The sequence below is a fragment of the Bombus pyrosoma genome, linkage group LG5 (assembly GCF_014825855.1).
Source record: "Bombus pyrosoma isolate SC7728 linkage group LG5, ASM1482585v1, whole genome shotgun sequence".
Lineage (NCBI taxonomy): Eukaryota > Metazoa > Arthropoda > Insecta > Hymenoptera > Apidae > Bombus > Bombus pyrosoma.
The window spans coordinates 4,812,738-4,831,497 of NC_057774.1; the positions used below are offsets into that span (position 1 = coordinate 4,812,738).

The 18,760-nt window shown below is 42.8% G+C and overlaps 1 long non-coding RNA gene across 1 annotated transcript; it reads left to right on the forward strand.

Annotated features, from left to right (window-relative positions):
* The first annotated feature begins 3,291 nt into the window (after window positions 1-3,291).
* LOC122567539 lies at window positions 3,292-18,157 on the forward strand. Its single transcript, XR_006316793.1, has 4 exons — window positions 3,292-3,495; window positions 3,594-3,717; window positions 17,511-17,730; window positions 17,867-18,157. It is a non-coding gene; the product is annotated as an uncharacterized LOC122567539 (long non-coding RNA).
* The last annotated feature ends 603 nt before the right edge of the window (window positions 18,158-18,760 follow it).

An 18,760-nucleotide genomic window follows, 5' to 3' on the forward strand; every position in this document is an offset into this window, starting at 1 on the left:
TCGACTCCGTCGAACGATAAGTTTGAATCGCTATGCATGAGATTTTTTGACGATAGAAACAACTCTGTTCGTGAATGCGAAGAAGACGCTATCTTCTCTGCAGCTTTCTCGTCGCTAATGGAAACATGGTTCGCTCTTTAACGAACCTCGTAAAGTATTTCGTAAATCCACGCCTGGCTTTTTTAAGCAAGCTCACCGTCGATCCCATAACGTTCGATAACGTACTCGATTTGGTACTTATTTTGCAAATATATATATGTCGGAGATGAAAGGACATCGGGGCCTTTCTTTTGGAATTTTACGAAGACCCCCAATACTTTAGTCTAGACTTTTCATTATAGCGGTACTTGAATAATAAAACTGAGAAGTAGTTGTTTATGATTTAATCCGATTATGTGTGCCCGAGAATTATGACAATGGGCTTGGGCTCAAAGTGACATAACGTAGCCACGGTCACGGAATGGACGTTTCACCTAACAGAGGTATGGAGTAATTGTATACTTCTCCTTAAGCCCTTCCCGTACTTTAGCGAGTCAGACTCGCGATGAAGATTTTGGCCCAAACACGAATATCGCGAGTCTGACTCGCGACCAAATACTTGGGCCAAACATAAATATCGCGAGTCTGACTCGCGACCAGATACGTCTACATTTCGGTTCGTATTGCGACTGTTTACGAGCATCAGACTGGTCTGTTTAGCGCGCGTCGATGTCTACCGCTTGGGCCCGAGTTTCGTCGAACTAAATGGCACGGGAAGGGGTTAAAAATATAGCGGACCCGAGGAGTACAAAGGTACGGAGAGGAGAATACAAGCGCAGTTCGATTTGGACTGAAAAAGTTAGTTAGAAAGTTAGAGTCAAGGATTTGACTACTTGTGGACGAGTTATACATGAATTGTGGACCAGTGAGAAAGCACATTTGCTACCCCGTTGACCGTACATTCGTTATTGAGTCTAAGATCATTGCCATTCGCATTCCGAGTATCTAATTACCACGGTTACTTGTCAAATTCTGTCATAATCATAATTGTACTAGTAAATATCTTCGCTCTTGCATAACAACGTCTAATCCAAAGAAAGATTCGTTACATGCCCCTAACCCTAATGACAACTTGACATATATATGTCGGGTTATCGTTAGAATTGAGTTCTTCATTTGAATTAGCCATCTGTTTTTGTACAACAGAGATTATATCTACAGGTGTAAATATGTCTTTTTACAATAAGTTTGACGAATAACCGTGATGTTTAGACACGCGAGATACTATTGACAATGTTCTTGAGTTCAATAACGAATCCACGGTCAACGGGATAACTCTTTACTAAACGTAGAATAATTTGAAGCACAAAATACGTTTGCTGAGACGCTCGGCATATACTGCTCGATGCGTAACTTTCCAAGGCGATCGCACGAATAATAGACTGATGAAAATTTTCCTCTCTTTACGATTGCGTTCGTTCGTTATATACTGGTTAGAAGCATCGAGAAAGTTCCAATCGCCGTTGCTAGGCAATTTCTGCCTGGAGTTTGATTATTAATACAACGCGTGTCCCATTATATTGACACCTCCGAGGAAAAATCACACGTGGCTAGGCCCGTTCTCGAGGCCGTATGCGGTCACAACCACATTTCTAGGGACAACCATACAACCACTCCACACCTCCGTCAGGCAAAACGTCCATCCCGTGACCGTGGCTACGTTCAGCGACCAGTTGTGTCACCTCGAGCCCAATCCCCCTATCACAAATCTCGAACAAATACAATCGGATTGAATGACAGCAATTGCTTAATTACGGCTATGATAGAATCCAGGCTAAAGTATTGGAGGATTTTCCCAAAATTCCAAAGGAAAGGCTCCGGTGTCCTTTCGTCTCCGACATATATATATATCAAGGATCGATCAACGCTATCGGTTAACGTAGTTAATGATTGCGCCGATGATTACAAATAAACTCTTCCTTCTTCTTATTCGTCGTTGCGTGCAATGCGGCGGCAAACGCTTTTACAAACAAACTGATAAACGGGCAACGATAACGCGCGATTCGTTCACGAATCAAACGATCTCGTTTAAACACGCAACTCGACATGGACACGATAGTTCAAACAACGAGCATCGCGTAAAACGAATGACGCTGAAAATCTAATTACAGTTAGCATAAAGGGGATTAACATAACGCGCGCAAGCTGTTTAAACTTTCAGGCTGGTGGACGCGACGCGATAGCCGGTCGGATAGGTATCAGTCGCGAGATATCGATCTCTCTTTTCCGATCGAAATATTTTTTTGTGCTGCCGGTTGCATTGCCGGAACAGTCGTGGCAAACGGACCGCGAAAACAACGAAATTACGGGAACCGAATTAAACCGGCCGTTCGATCACGGTGGTTTTCTACGTAGATCGTCAATTATTAGTCCAGTAATCAAGGGGAGTGCGATTTCCAATTTTCAGAGTCCGCGTCTGTGTCATGAATTCGAGGAAAGCAGCGCGATGCAGTCAGCGACGGACGACTTGAAAAACTGCCATTACTTTGATTAACCGTCATATTTTCGAAACGTCGATTCCTGGAAAAATGCTTGCTACAATTGAAATTGCATTCGTTTCAACGGCAGCTCTTTCTACCAGCGACCAAACGTGATGATGAATTGAAAATCGTTATCGTTCTTTTTCGACGTTTCAAGGAAGAAATTTTCTTCCTCTGTCAATTAACAAAACGCGGTTCGATCGTTTTGTCAGGATTACCACTAAGCAGATATTCGACCGTAAGAAACAGATGAAATTAAAAGCTAAGAAAAACGTTTACTCGTATCGATGACGATAAAAAAGAATAGCGCGAGCGTTATGATGGCGCAAACCAGAAATAGCGTCAGCAGCGTCGACAACAACGCAATAAAGGTGTACGTACTGCCTTTCAACGATTAATTCGGCTTAAATTTGATCGAACCCAGGTCATTAAAATGTGTTTGTCGTAACCGTCGGCTAAATCGCGCAACGCTCGAAAATAATTTGATTAATGCTCGTGCCCATGACTCGTACGCTCGACCGAATAACATCGAATGAATGGCCGCTATCGGTCGTACGTATCCTCGATTCGCGTCAGACCCTAATCAATTCGCTGTGTATTCACGTGCATCTTGTTTATAAAGTTTTCACTGTAGTCCAGCATGGCAGTTATGATGAATAATGATAATTACCGAAAGCGAAATGGAACAGAGGTCAGGCGATTCGCGGTGATACCTCGGGAAATCATAGATACCTGTCGCTCACACCGAGTTCGTCGTGCAACGGAACTAAGTTGACATCGGCCGAGTATTAATCACTCCACTGACGTCACTTCGCTGAAATATCTAGACAAGATTAATCGTCTGTTTTTTAACGCTCGCAGCTTTATTTTTATGATTCTATCATCGTGTCCTATGCGACAGACCGGCACTCGGACGAAGCCAATGAAAATGAAAATCATACCGGCACCGAGAAAAAGTTGCTATAGAACGTGAAAGGTAAGTAAAGCACTTGGTCGTTTTACCGTGCTTACAGCGGATCGTACTATTCAACAACCATTTCCCTTTATTCGACGTTTATCTAACGCTCTTTGCAGATCCATTCGACGAACTCATATACATTCACAACGCGTCAGGGAAAACCTCGTAAAACTATCGTCAGACCGTCGTTATCAATATCTCGCCAGATTTCGCAAACTACATCGTCGTAAATGGTTACAGGTACGTCGCTTCTGTCTATATATCAATAACAAATACGCGAATGTGCTCACCACGTCTGGCAATAACGTTGACGAACGCGCTACTCAAACGTGCGAACGAGTTTATAGCGCTACAATTTATATACAATTTGAAATTTGTATTTTATGGAGCAGAGGAAGTATCAGTGTTAAAGAAGCGAATGATACGAACTCCACCTTATTGCTGGAATCGATAAATTAATTAAAATTAACGCATCGCGTATCGTGTAGTGTCTCGTGTTGTGACTCGCGCAATGACGGCGACAATATTTTACGTTATCGCGAGCTATACGCTATGTATATGTATACGATGGAACGAACAGGTAGACAAATTGGTAGATCGTTGAATTAGTGGGACAACGGCGTTCGATGTTATCGTCTAGTCTAGGCATTGGAATTCATTTTCACGGCAGAGCGATAAAGAGACGCGACGATCTTCTATAATCCTTTTCTCATTTTCACGGTTCAAGAAGGTCATCTATGTCGTTTGTCAAGTGAAAGCACGGTGTCACGTGCAAAGGCTGCGTGTCGTCGCGTCGAGGTGGTTTTCCCGGGCGTAGAAAACGGTTTCAGGATAGGAGAGTGCATTTTATGTGTCGCCCTCATATTTCGAAGGGAGTGGAAGGGTGGAAAAAACTCGGGATAAAAAGAATCGAGCAAATTGATTTTTCTTCTCAAAGACTTGGAATCCTAACGCCGTAGAGGGAGGAAGAGAGAAGAGGAGGGAGGACACCTTTACCATCGAATAATATCTCCGTGCTTTTATCTCGGCATATGGATGCTCTGTTACTGGACGTTCTAAATAATCGGCTTACTTAGCTATATAACAAACATAACGTACGTTGTTTCGCTTTAGGAAATCGCATAAAAAGTTGGCAATTTGATCGCGCCAAGGTGCACCGTTTCTAATTCGTTTTACGAAAAATTTCGCCTAATCCTACGCGATGAGAAAACGCTATGCGTCTATACAGCAATTAATACGTTGCATTATACGATATGTACATACGTGTAATTTAACTAAGGAGATAGATACTAACAAACTCGTTAACAGCAAGTTACGCAATTATACCAAGTGAGAAACTTGGCGTAGGCGTGGAGCTTGTTTAATTGACATAATATGTAATATCTTACGTAACGAGTTTCTACTTTGGACTTGGGAAATCGAAGGCCATTGTGATGTAACGAAGATGAACGCAAACTCGAGGCTCAGCGAGTTATTAAATTTCAAACGTTTCATTCAGTTGTACCTTGGCGTTATTAAAAATCCTTTCGTATCGTATATCCCATTGAATTTAATCCACCCTTTCCGTACCTTGTTTCATTGACCTCCACTTCACGTCCACGTCACATTCCGAGTGACTACGCGCAGTCATTCGCGGTTTTTGGGTCAACATTGAAATCCACTTCTCTGGCCTGGAACTCGAGCGTAGTGTATCGTCGACTACTATCAGAGGTAGTACCATAATAACCGGGATTCATTAGCGAATCGAAGAAAAGATCGATGATCTCGAAGAAGACAACGCGCCATCAACGAGTGTTCACGAATTGGGAAACATTCGAATTTCGATCGAACTTCTCAGAAAAGTTGCTTAAAGGGAGAAGATTGTCGAAACGTTTCGTTCGACGTGCAGCACGAAAAATTGAATGCATCGTTGCAGCTGCCGATGACAGACGCGAAGAACTGAATACGAAGCCTTGTATGTGACTAATGATTCGGAATGCACTGGGTTATCAGTAATTCGTATCCCGCAGCGTGTGCTGATTGCGTTGCTACGATTGACATTGCCAATATGCTTCATTAAACTCACTTGTAAAACGACAAGAACGTCGATATCGATCTTTCAGATGAGCTTTCTTTTCTTGCCGCAGACGTGAAATAGTTACATTTTTCACCGCCCACTTTGATAAGCAAAGGTGATGAAAAATTACAAAGTTGTTTTTAACTGGTTGTACCGCCAGATACGAGCAACAACAATTCGAAAATTCTATCTATAACGAACGAGCTCGAACGGGGATGTTGGTAATAACGTAAAAACACGGAAAGAAGACCGAATATCGTAAACGACCACGATTTACATATTTATGGCAATTATTGTAAATTATTTCTCTTGAAATGAGAATCAGCCGGCTGACATCTGTCGCAATGAATCAAATGATTTTCTTTAATTCTATTTAACATCGACCGCGTATATTTAAATATTTGTCGCTGGCGGAATTTCGTTAAAATCTTTCAGCCGTTAAATACGTGCCCTTTCACGAAGAAAAAAGAGAATACGAGGATGAGGCGAGGTTATGTTTTATTCTTTCGACCAATAAAAGCCAAGCCAGAAAAGCAGCCGGTATCGCTATTGCAAATAAAAATACGATTCCATTGGATTTGAATATTCGAAATATGTTGAGCAGGGATTCCCGATGGAGCGAGTAGCAGCGAATAATCATTTTTCAAGTTTTCCCGGGAGGTCAACGTCGAGTCCTGGTCAGAACGATGTCAACGAGACTTTTAGCGTGGTCCCGGTCGTCACAGCAATACCGTAGGCAGAGCACGAAGCCACGCAGCCCTCCGCCAAATAAAACAAAGCCGTAGCGACCGCGTGCGAGAGTTCACACCACGACCGCAGAAACGGCTGCCAAGCCGAGCAGAAATGTGTGCAGACATATCCCCGAATCCCCGGATCCCTCGAGCACTGACCGACCAATTAACCTTCTGCACATTCTGGGTCCTCTGCCTTTTCCAATGACCAACTCTCCATGCTTCACCTTTGCTATTCGTTCGTTCCTTCCTCTCGCCTATTTACAAAACGGTAAACTTTCCATTCGGACGTTCGTTTTCTCTCGTTGACATCTAAATGCTCTGAACGTACGTATGTACGTATCGTGTAATAGAAAATTCCGTTAAGTCTAGAATTTAACATACTCGCATAAACGTGATACACGCCGTGTCGGAGAATACCTTGCGATTCGTTTCAACCACTGAATTCCTGACTCGTTTGTTCTGCGTGTAAATATTAAAGCCGAAAATATCGGATTGCGAAGGGAATGCGAGCAGGCAAGCAAGCACGTCTCCACTTCTGACGTTGTCATTCTCCCCGAGGCATAAGCTTACCTCACATACGAAAGCACGTGTATCATGCATGCATTTTATATTACCGCCGCTTTTTCGCTGCGAAACTCAGCTCCGAAAAATTCCCAACCTTTTTTCCATTCTGCGTCCGCAGCCACGCAACTCTTCCTCTTGTTCCTCTTTTAATCGCGATTTCAATCGTTCTCCTTAATTACGACGTCTTAGCAATTCCGCTCAAGTTATCGTTCAACCCGACTTTTTAACGATGTACGACTCGCGACCAACAACCGCGTAGAAGAAAAGTCAAGGGACGAACTTTCCACGAAGAAGTGTTTTCATCGATCATTTGCAATTCTTCTATCGACGCCGTGCTAGCAAGTGTCGCGTCCCGGTTCGACTAACTTTACGACGAGGCAACAGAGGCGAAGCAAAAGCGTGGAATTGCAATCGTAACCGAAACGATAACTCGTTTTCGCCAGAAAAAAATTGCGGCTGATCCCTTAAAATTATAGAACGTTCGTTTGTTTAGCCTGGAAATCGGGCAACGCTCGCGTAAGCTTCTCCATAGACGACATCTGGGTCAACCTCGGTCGTTCGTAAATATCGGCTCAAAGTCGCACCGAGATCGAGTTTACGCGACCGCTTTAATAAAATGATCGCGTGAATTCGGTTCGGAAAAAACGACAAGTTTCTAGTTCAGCCGCGATGGATACACCGTTGTGTGCCGGTAAGCGACTTTCAACGGGGAACGCGTACTTGGTATTGCGTACGACACGGTACACCGAAATCCAGGATTATCCGATCTTAATCCACGTAAGAGTGGCGAGTGACACGCGTGCATGCGGTAATACGCGACGCTAGGGTTCGCGTATGCGGCTAAGTTCGCTATAGTGGTATTCACCGGAAACCCAGTTAGGGCTAGCAATAAACTTTTAGTGGCCTTAGCCAACACCAGACTTACCGTACGGAATTCCAGTTTAAATTGAAAATTCCACGCCGTGAAAAGGCCGGGCAAACTTCCACGACGTACATTAACGCGTGCCGTCAACTCGCACGGAATTAGAACGGTCGCGGAAAATCTTTTAAACCGAGAAGCGAATGCTGACCAAGATATTTCCTTGAATCCTGGTAAATTGTTATTTCTCGGTGGGATGCTTAGCACCATCATCGCGTTACGAGATACGGGTTAATAGTCGCTGTATGCGCGATTCTCGATAATGAGCATCACAGGTCACGCAAGAGACAGAGTTTGCCCCGTGGTTTCGCGCATATATCCTGCTCTTGATCTCCCGATATACGCATTACCAACCGAAATGCATTCGCGACGATAATGCGATATCACGCGAATCGTGGACCACTCGCTTTCATCGTCTGTCATACCCTCGGGATCGGATCCTGCGAGACGTGAATTAAGCATATACATTCGGCGGAAATATATCGTAGCGGTGCCCTGTACGAATCGAGACAGAGAAATACGAATAAACGATGGCCAAGAGAAATGGAAACGGAGAGAGGATCTGCGAATTCGAATAATATTTGCGTGAATACGAAAGGTTTTATCGCGTGTTCAAAGTGTTGGAAGCCTCTTATTATACTTACGGAGAATCGCATAAGAACAACGGACGAGAAGGAAGGGGAAAGTAAAAACCAGCGAGGAGAATTCTTTAACGGAGAATTCATGCGACAAGGGAAAGAAATAACAAGTTCGATCAAAGACGCTGGACGTACGTCTAATTACATCGTTAAGGTAATCCGTTTTGAAATCCTTAAAGCGATTGTCCACGACAAGGAGACATTAAATGTACGCGGTAACGAATAGCTATGTACCTATATATTTATGTCGTAGAGTGAAATACAAGAAAAAGTAGGAAACGCTGGAAGAGAAAGAAAGCGTTAACTTGATACCTCGGATAGAAATGAAAACGAGAAATGAAACAAAGGAAAGCTGCAAAGGAGGTGAACACCTTAACAAGATAACCCGCTGGTTTGCGTTGAGAACTGAAACAGGGATCGCGCGACTAAAATACATAAAAGACAAAGAACGAGCGGGAATAAAGCGAATACCTTGGCGAATGGGTTCCTTAATGAAAGAAACAAATAAGCTAATAAATAGAAAAAGACCAAGAATAAAGTAAAACGTATTACAGGAGATACGGCAGAGAGAAGAAAGGAAATCAGCCAAGTTTTGCATATACGCGCGTTGAGTTGTGGCATGGACCGAGCGAAAATAGAATACGAAGGATGAGTTTATGTTCGAAGGTACGTTTGCTGACGCGATAAACGGATAATTTTGAACGATTGGATTTTTTTTAACGTTTCCATTATTACGCGGTTGTTTCTTTAGAGCTTTCCATTCAATTGCGTTATCTTCGAGATGTTTGAATTTTATTCCTTTCGGTTTCGTCGGCTGCTTTCGGTCGAAAATTTTTCTTCGCGTCTGATCGTTGCATTTATGGCCGGTCGATCGAAAATACGAGTTTCATCTCGGTCAATCAAAATATCAAGGAGCGGATAACTTAACGATCTATCATTCACGATTTGCTCGATAGACGACCCATCAAACCATCCATCGCGAATCGATGTTCGAACGGGTTTAACATTAATTCAACTCGGTAAATTCGCGCTGCAATCCAGCGTCGTCCATTTTACGATTGCCGAGCGAACAAAGGAAAGCACCGCACTTGGACATTCACCTGCATTGTCTCTTTTTTCATCGCTTTGAGAGCGACATCGTGCCGCACGGTTGTTAGATACAAACACAAACAGACAGCGATGGTGTCGTGGACGACCGTTCGATTTGTGACAAAATGGACGCAACGGAACTTTTCAGCCAATGGATGTAAAAATAGATGAGACGACGGAAGTGTGGTTTTTTAACGAACATGGAGCGGCATCGATGACATTTTCCAATCAAAAACCATTATTTACTCGACTAACATGCGTCTCCATGTATCGGTCATTCATGCAATTTTATCGACAACGTACAAACCCTCTTTCCTTCATCGACATTGTCGTCTTAAAAAATCTATGATCGCTATTAAACCCGCGATAGATAAAAGAATCGTGAAAAATGATAACCGGATAAAAAATTGAAAAAATGTTCCTTCGAGGTGGTCGAGCAAATTCTTTTCAGATCGTTCCAAGAACGTCGAATCGTGGTCGTTCGAATGCCACTCAAAGGCCACTTACGATCAATGTTCGGCCAATTTGCGAAATAACTTCGCAATGATGATATCATCTACCGTGTGACACATATTTTTAAGCTAAGAAAGGAAGTAAGATATAGTTGAAATATGGTACGCATATGGTGAAAATAAAATTTACATGCATGTCGTATAATGGCTTAAGTGCTTTCCTTCGCTGTCACGGTTTCTATTGGAACATCGTCTCTTGCTTTTCGTCCGTTCGGCACACATCGGTTTCGACGTATGACGAAAATATCGTAGGAGCCGTGCATACCACCGTTACTATTCGGCCATCCACGGAAACGACAGGAAACCTTTTTCTTGCCGCGAAAACCTATCCAGCAGAAAGCTTTCTTGTCATGCGGTGCTTGCGACCCGTATACGTATACTCGCAGCTTTCCTGTCACGGAAAAACATGTGTCATGCTTATGTAACCCTCGCTAGGGGACAAACCGTCGTCAGTCGTTCGTCGTTCGCCTGTCGAATGCAGCTACGGCAGCGTTAAAGTAGCAGTTCAGCGACTGGCGGAATGCGAATTTCAATTATCGAAACTCGTCCATGTAGCCTCTTCCAGTTCGTTTATGACAGGGGGGCGAAATTACGAAACGGCAAAGTCACATCGAACGGGACGCGTCGTTCTATATTCACGCCAACGATTGAAAAATTATAGACTGTCCGGTGGATTACAAATGGCAGACGCGACCAAGTGGATTGCCGGATTGTTCGTTGTAACACGGTCAGTGACGAGCAAATACCCGTGTGCGCGGCACGGTGACAATCGTCACCGTGTTCGTAGCCAAATACTTGTTAAGCGGATGAGATTCCGTCGCACCGGTTAAGCATCGCGGAATATTTAACGATCGATCGAATCCTGATTCGATCCAACCGACAACGGATAAATTTAATGGTTTCGCGAATCCAGTGTCTTTCTCTTTGTTTTTTCTCTTTTTCTTTGTTTTTCCATCATTTCCTTCTCGGAGCATCGGAAGTTTATAAAACAAGTATCAGCGGGAAGACATCGAATACGTCAGCCTGTTAACGATGACACCGGAGCCTCGATTCAATCTCGATAATCGAAATGTCGAAGGAAGATTACGCTAAACAAAGGTTGGATAAATTGTTCGGACGTAAAGCCGGGTAGAAAGAAGGGGCGGAAAGGAGGGACAAGGTGGAATTGAACGGAAAATCTTTCTTAGTACGATTATAGGGGTCATGCTTGCATTGGCGGCTGTACCCCATCTCGGTCTTCGCAAGGTTGCAAGCGGCTTACGGTTGCGAGAAGACGCGTGCCGAAGTCTTAAGGTGTCCTTAATCCAGTCGTGATCAGCAGCGTACCGCCCAGGTTCTACTCTCTCACCGGTTGATCCCTGGAAATTGGATCGATAAGCTCTTATTCGGTCCACCGCCTCCGACTGGATCCTAGCGGCGTTCGTCGAGTTGCTTCCACGATATTGCGACCGTTATTAGGTTCTATCAGTCGATGTGCCTACCTGTTCTCTAGTTCGATTCGACTCGATTCGATTCGATGGAATTGTATGTATGTACAAACTTGCTGTCCGATAAGCGTCCATAAACGGAAACGCGCTCGTCCGGTCTTAGCTTTTCTCGATCTTTTGAACAGCAACATTTGCCAACGATCCAGACGTTACTGTTTTCCATACGTTATCCGTCCCTGTTATTCGCATCGTTAACCCCTATGCGAGAAATTCAACGTTTCTCACGGAAGACGCTTATTCGTTCTCGATGATAGATCGATCGAAGAAATCATCGTTGTTTTACATCGAACCCTCGTTGACTTCTTTTTCTTTTTTTCTCGCACGAGTAACGACACGCAGGTTTGTCACGGCGAAATGCAACGGACAATGGCGTGATTAGTGTAGGGTAAAGTTCAGCTAGACCAACTAATGGCTCTGGTAACACGGTCCGATTGAGTTGCTGGTGTTGTCCGAGTTTGACCTATCATTGTTTCGCTCGAAATACGTTGCTGAACATGTAAACATTCCTGGATACATTGCGCTATGGGATCGCTTTTTAACGAATCGTAACTCGAAGACGATGTGATGGAATTGTTCGACTTTCGTAAAATTCTATCCACTATCGTACGAATTTAAAGAAAAAGAAGAAGAATGAGATTTGAAGGTTTTTCTACGAATATAAAAATTCGATGCGATTAGTCAAAGCCCGCATCCTGGCGTAATCGCTGCTTTAATCGCTGTTACTTGTGCGGTTTAAACGCGGTTACCTATTTTAAATAACCCGTTCGAAGAAAGCGTAGTTTACAACGAAGAATTAGCGAACGTCAAGTCCGTAGAACAAATTCTTTCTCGTGTGACGTTTTTCGCGTGGCAAAAATGAAGTTTGCTGCTCGTTAAGGAGAGTAAAAACGTGGCACAGCGGCACCACGCCGCTCTTCGATGATGCATAGAAATTACTGGACACGCGAATCGCTATGATTTCAAATTTATAGGACTATTATAGTCAAAAGACGAAGAATCAAAACTGATTGGAGATAATGGTGGTTTGCGATCGTTTGGTTTGGAGATAAGCGAATGGAAAGCTTGCGAGAGAAACGAACGAGTAAGAGGAAAGAGAAAAAGCTGAACGGTGGCGTCCAAAAGACAGGAGAACGGTTTCTAATAAAACATGGCCTAGCCAGTTCCGCTACCAACACCCCGACATTCTCAGCAGGACGTGGACACTATCGGTTTTATTTACTTTTATCGTGTTCCCCTTCCATTCTGTGCACACTATTTCCTTCCATTTACTTTGCCGTCCACTTACTTTCTCATTTTTGTTCCTTCGACTGCTATCGTTCTACTTTTATAACCCAGTCCGTGTATCAGAAAGAAGAAGACCGATGAGAGTAGAGGTCAGAGGGAATAAAACAGAGTTTAGGTCTTTACGAGAGAAACGAGTAAGTACGTGGATCATCGTTCGTGAGTAACCGCGACCAATTCTCACGGATTAGTAATTAGAAAGCTTGTATAGGGATTAAGAGTGTCGATTATTTTAAAGAGAGCTCGATAACCGTTTTAAATTACTGTTTATAAAAAATTAATGTTAAGCTGGACGGGAAAATTACGTATAAAATCAGAAAAACGACGAAACGACGCGACGCCACTCCGAGTTAATTTATTCATAGTGGCGTTAAAATATTCATTGAACGCGAAAAACCGACGCTTTTGTTACTTGTTTTTCAAACTGTGTACATCAAACGACTATATCGATTAAACTTATAAATTATGATTTCATCCTGCTAGTTGCCAGCGTATCTTCCGACGTTGTTCAAACTCTTTGGACAAGGATCCTACAGGAATAAGTAGAAAAATCCGATTTAACGCTAACACGGTACTGTTAACATTAAATAACTGTTAGCGAGCATTTTGCCTGGTAGAAAATCCCCGATCGCTTACAGATTGGCACGATTTTGCTAGTCGGGACTATCGGAACGAGGTCGTTTTCCATAACCGTTAGAACAAACGACCCGCCGATAACGAGTCCCATAAATCCGCGAACGATCGCCGAAATCGACTTGTTTCCAGTTTGCAACCGATATTTCACGGTAGGTATAATTTCATTGTTGTATGCGCGTTTTCACAGTGACGGGCGACACCGTGACATTCGATAAATATGAACGGCGAAATTATTTGAATTGCGCGTTATACGACCCAATTAGTACCTGCACCGTAATTTTTTCGACGTATTCCCTTTCCGTACACGTGTACGTAATTCGAGTTTGTATTCGCGAGTCCATCGTGTTTTCTCTCCTCGCGTGGCATCTCGATACACGCGAACACCCTACGAATAAAACGGTAACCGAGTTCCATCCAACAGAGAACAAACGATAAATTATCGGAATTGGCTTTAATTCGCACTGTCGTTTCGACAAATAATCTTAATTGCGGCCATAGCAAGATGTTTTCACAATTTCAATTTATTGATCGATATAACGACCGCCACCGCAGCAGATTCACCTTCGTAAATTAATTAGTAGATGTAATTCACTTCCGGTGGGTAATAACGGATTGCGAAGGTAGTTTTCTGGTTCGGCGGTGAGCGCTAAATGACAATTTACCTAAAAGCAAATTCACCGGTTATTGCGGAGAGCTGTGGAAACCTCGAGGCTAGTGGTGAACGCACACGCTGCGCCGCATTCGGTCACATCTGCCCGCGCGTCTCGTCTTTGTCCATTCGGATTTTAATCATCCGCGTATAATCTCTTTCTTTCCGTTTAATCTGCTTCGTCCAGGGAGAAATTAATGGATCGTGAACTCGGTCAGCACCGCTGGGCGCTGACTGTGCCGTCGCACGAATCCCATCGTCTAACCGTACTAAAATGATTAAAATTTTTTTCGAACATTCGTTAACGACTTGCCAAGCAGCCTGAAGAAAATCCGAGACAAACGAGCATCGTGGAAAACAGAGTTTCGATTCCGGAGTTTGTAAGGAACGGTGAAAAATGGCTGGACGTTTTGATGCATCATCGTCGAGTGTAACCGTCCCAATTTTATGCGCGCAAACATATACTCGTAACTAATAAATCTTTCGCCCCAATTGTTTAGCTAATTCCCACGCTTCCACAAATACCAACTAAATTGTCATCGGTAAGGCAACAAACAGCGTTGTCCTTATTTTAACGGCTCCCTTTATGCTCTTTATGCGCGATTTTAGAATTAATTTGCCGGCAACGGTAGCGGTAACGGAACGTGCGTTACAAATCACGCGTAATTCGCAATAAAGCGTCGTTACAGAACATTATTGTTCCGACAGGGTAGCGGGAATAATTAGCAGGCGATAGCGAGGCGTGAGGGCAATAAATTGCTCTTTTGGGGCATCGCTTTATCTCGTCGGCGACGAATGGAGAGCGTGGATTGCAAAGAAAAACTGAAAATACGAAGACGGCACAAAACCCAATCCAAGAGAATTCATATCGATTCTATTCAACGAAGAATCGACTCGATTAATTTTTCGATTTCGCCTGATTTCAGGCTCAATTGTACAGCCATGAGAGACCGTCCTTCTTGTCTCTTCTTCTGTTTCGAACGGTCATGCTGCCACGATCCTTCTCTCGAGCTTTCTTTCTCGTCGCGTTGCGTTGCTCCATCTCTGCCCTGTTCCGCTCGAATTTCGTCTTAATGGCGACGTAACGTTCTATTTATCGCAAGACAGAAAACTGGCAGAAGTTGAACACGTTCAGTTAACCAAGTTCCGTGCGGCTCCGTGTCGACGGAAAATTACAGCTATTAATCGTAAAACTGTTTTCATTAGTCGGTTGCTTTCTTTCACGACGGTACATATTGACCGGCCAAAAAGGAAAGCGCGCACAGCAAGGCAATTCCATTCGCCAACTGGTTACTTTCATCGACAACGTCCGCGACGTTTTTCCAGCCTTCCACCCGGCTTGCACGTAAATTAGATATGTGCGCGCGCTTGTTCAATCAATTCGGTCCACGTACACAGGGGAACGTTTTCGATATTCGCTTCATCGATTGAAGTCCTGCATGAATGGCCAGTGCATTCGGTCGGTCCATTCCAACGACACAGCAACAAGATTGCTAGCCAAGAAATATTTGCGTGATTTTTTCTAGCCGGAAACCAGCATAAATACGCCGACCTGTGTGACTCGGCAACCGTGTGAGGGCAAACGACGCAAGTGGAAATAATCATGGATGAAACGGTTGCAATCGCCCCTTTCGTTCTCCGAAAAATGAGAAAAGTAATGGTAAAGTTGTACTCTCATGTCTGAAATACGGACGATAAGCGGAAAAAAACGGACGATTACCGAGTAGTATACGTACGGAAACTCCGACGATCGTTGACTGGCAAGAAAGCAACAAAGCTCAAGGGAGACAACTATCGATTCTTGTAATGCGTAACGTTTGATTAACGAGAAGCTTTTCCGCACAATTACGCCATTGCGATACGTCGACGACGATAGGATAGGTGGAGGAAGCGTTGACAGACGTCTATCGCCATGAAGGCGAACGATGGGAGGCGTTCACCCTTTTGTCGTGATCGGATAAACCGATAACAATGGAGATAATGAAGGTAACACCAGGCCGTAGAAATTATGCGGCGGACTAACTAGAATAGACACCGTTCGATGTTTCTTTTTGTTCTACAATTCGGCTACTCTACAGCCACCTTATCGTTTTACTATTTTAACACTGCCGAGTCAATGTACAGCAGAAAAATACGAAATACTACAATTTTTTCTTAAAAAGACAGTGTTTATAACATACAAGATTTTAATCAATGAACGTTTAAAATAATTCCGAATTACGAGCTTCAAATCTAGGAATTGAGACTCTAATACTCTAACGTCTAAAGCGAGTTAAACGTTTTTATTCTATAATTTAAATTCAAACCTTTCAGACGTTATTTCGGCAGGAAAACAAATATTGATTATTTTTCGAACGATGTCTTTCGATTGGTAATAATTCGAATGAAATAATATAAATTAAAAAATAGTATGCAAAGCACTTACATTTTTTATCTGCTGCGGAAGTTGAATCCTCTTGAGAGAAGCACTGACTTTGAAGCATTACGCAAATATTTAGAAGAGAGATTGTACATACATACATACATAGATATATAAAGCAAAAGGGAAAGAAAAGACTATCAATGTAGCCGTTTACTTGACAATCGGCGAACTCTGACACGAATGTTACGACGCCACGTACAATTATAATTCAACTTGATGATAATAAACACTGATCCTACCGACCGCATTGCGCATAATCACACACGCTCTCTGAAAGTATGAAAAAGAGGATAAAAGTTACTGAAAAATTTCTTTACTTTCTTTTTATACTTTCGTCTATGATTTCTCAATAAAATATTGAATTGTGAGTAATGAATATTGTATCATAAACCGAATGTCAATCACGCTATTTATCACACATATCATCGACAGTTCAATAATATACATACCTTCGTACTTCTCTCTTTCTTTCTTACAATAAATTGAATCAGATTTCCATGATAATGATCGATTAACCATAACTCATTGTGACGTTCATACGATAAAGTTATATTCTGTCAAACTCGTCATCTTCGCGATCGATCAATAATCTGTATAAAAGAAGAACAAAGATTAAGGGTACGTGTATAAAATTAAAACCAATTAGACTGAAACGAAACAATAAACGAACTCATTGCCAATCTCTGTTTCAAAAGGCAATGATCAAGATACCGGTAATTCTAACCTCTAAATGCGCCACCAAAGAGGAAAGAATAAGAAAAGTTTCAAAGGCTATTTAATCACGTAATCATATTCAACAAATCATTTCATAAACGCGTATTAATTAAACAAAGTTAATAATACCGTGTAAATAGTAGCAGAAGGTGGTATAATGAAAATCATACACAGCCGATATGCGACAGTGACACGTCTTAAGCAAGGCGACACATATTATTTCCTTGACGCACCGCAGGGCGCCCCCCCCCCCCAACTTCCAATCTGTTCGCGAAGTTTCGATTCCCCCTCCACTCATTTCGTATGTAAAATAAATATTTTATACGTTGCAGGTAGGACGGACTTTTGTCAACGATGGGATTTACAGAGTAACCCGATTACTATTATTATAAGAAATAAATATTCAACGTTTTGGTTCTGATTGAATTTCTTCAAGAGAAAAATGATTTCCTGGAAAGAATTTTTATTCTGGCAAGTGAAATTGATGAGAAAGTAGCGGAAATAATAATGAAGACGATATTATCGCAGTATAATAATTCGTAATACGTGAACGTACGTATGTTGTGAATAAATTTCTCTAGCTAACTGTTCTCTTTACAGGTTCTGGGAAAATATATATCTATACTTACATCACTGATCTGTTCGACTCTATCCTCAGCCAAAAGATTCATTACCTTCCCCATTTCAGATCCTTCTAGGACATCATTATCATCCTTATCACCATGGGCCGTGCGGTTTCACGACGTCAGATTTTCGGCCTCACGTGCCGTCAGTTCTAAAGAGGACACGACGCTGATACATACTTGTTATTCATTTGATTAGTTTCATCAACGCAATTGTAATTTATGTATGAAATATACATATATTACAATATCTGCATATTTATCTTCCATGATTTTATAATTATTACTTACACGTTAACGAATTGCTAATATCGTTACTTCTTGTATCATCATTACCATTAAGAAGTTGCAGGTGGAATCCGCGCGTGCAAGAACCTCCGCCTCGTTGCAAGACATTCTTGGAAGTCACAGCCACCTCTGCCCACCACGGGTTAAAGGCGGCGCTAAGGTACGAAAGCTGCGAGCGTTTAAGAGTTCCAAGGACGCATAAATAGCAAGCTCGTTTGCCCGAACAAGTCCTCACTCCCGAAACTCGGTACAAGAGGAGCTGGCAAATTCCTCGTTCCATTTTCATCCCAGACAATATGCCTCTCGCGACACGGCGAACTTTCTCGGAACATATTTTTTCGTAGAACGTCGCGGGGTTGGAGCGCGTCTTAAATCATTTGGATCTTCTCCTTCTCGTACTCGGCGGAATATCTGCTCGGTTCGAGAAGCGGAACGAAAGCAGGCTCTGCGAATAAAGGAAGAGCGGAGGGAACAGAAAGAGAGGACATCGCGGTCCAGCGCGGGACGTCGGAAAGGGTTGTCAGCTCAAAAGGGGATTAAAGATGAACGGAATTTCTAGTAGTTATGCCTGCCGGTCTCGCAGCTTGCCTTGAATTATGATCACGCCCACTCCAGTCTCTATTAAAGTTATAAATTTCCAATTCAATAACATGCCGAGTATCGTCGGATAC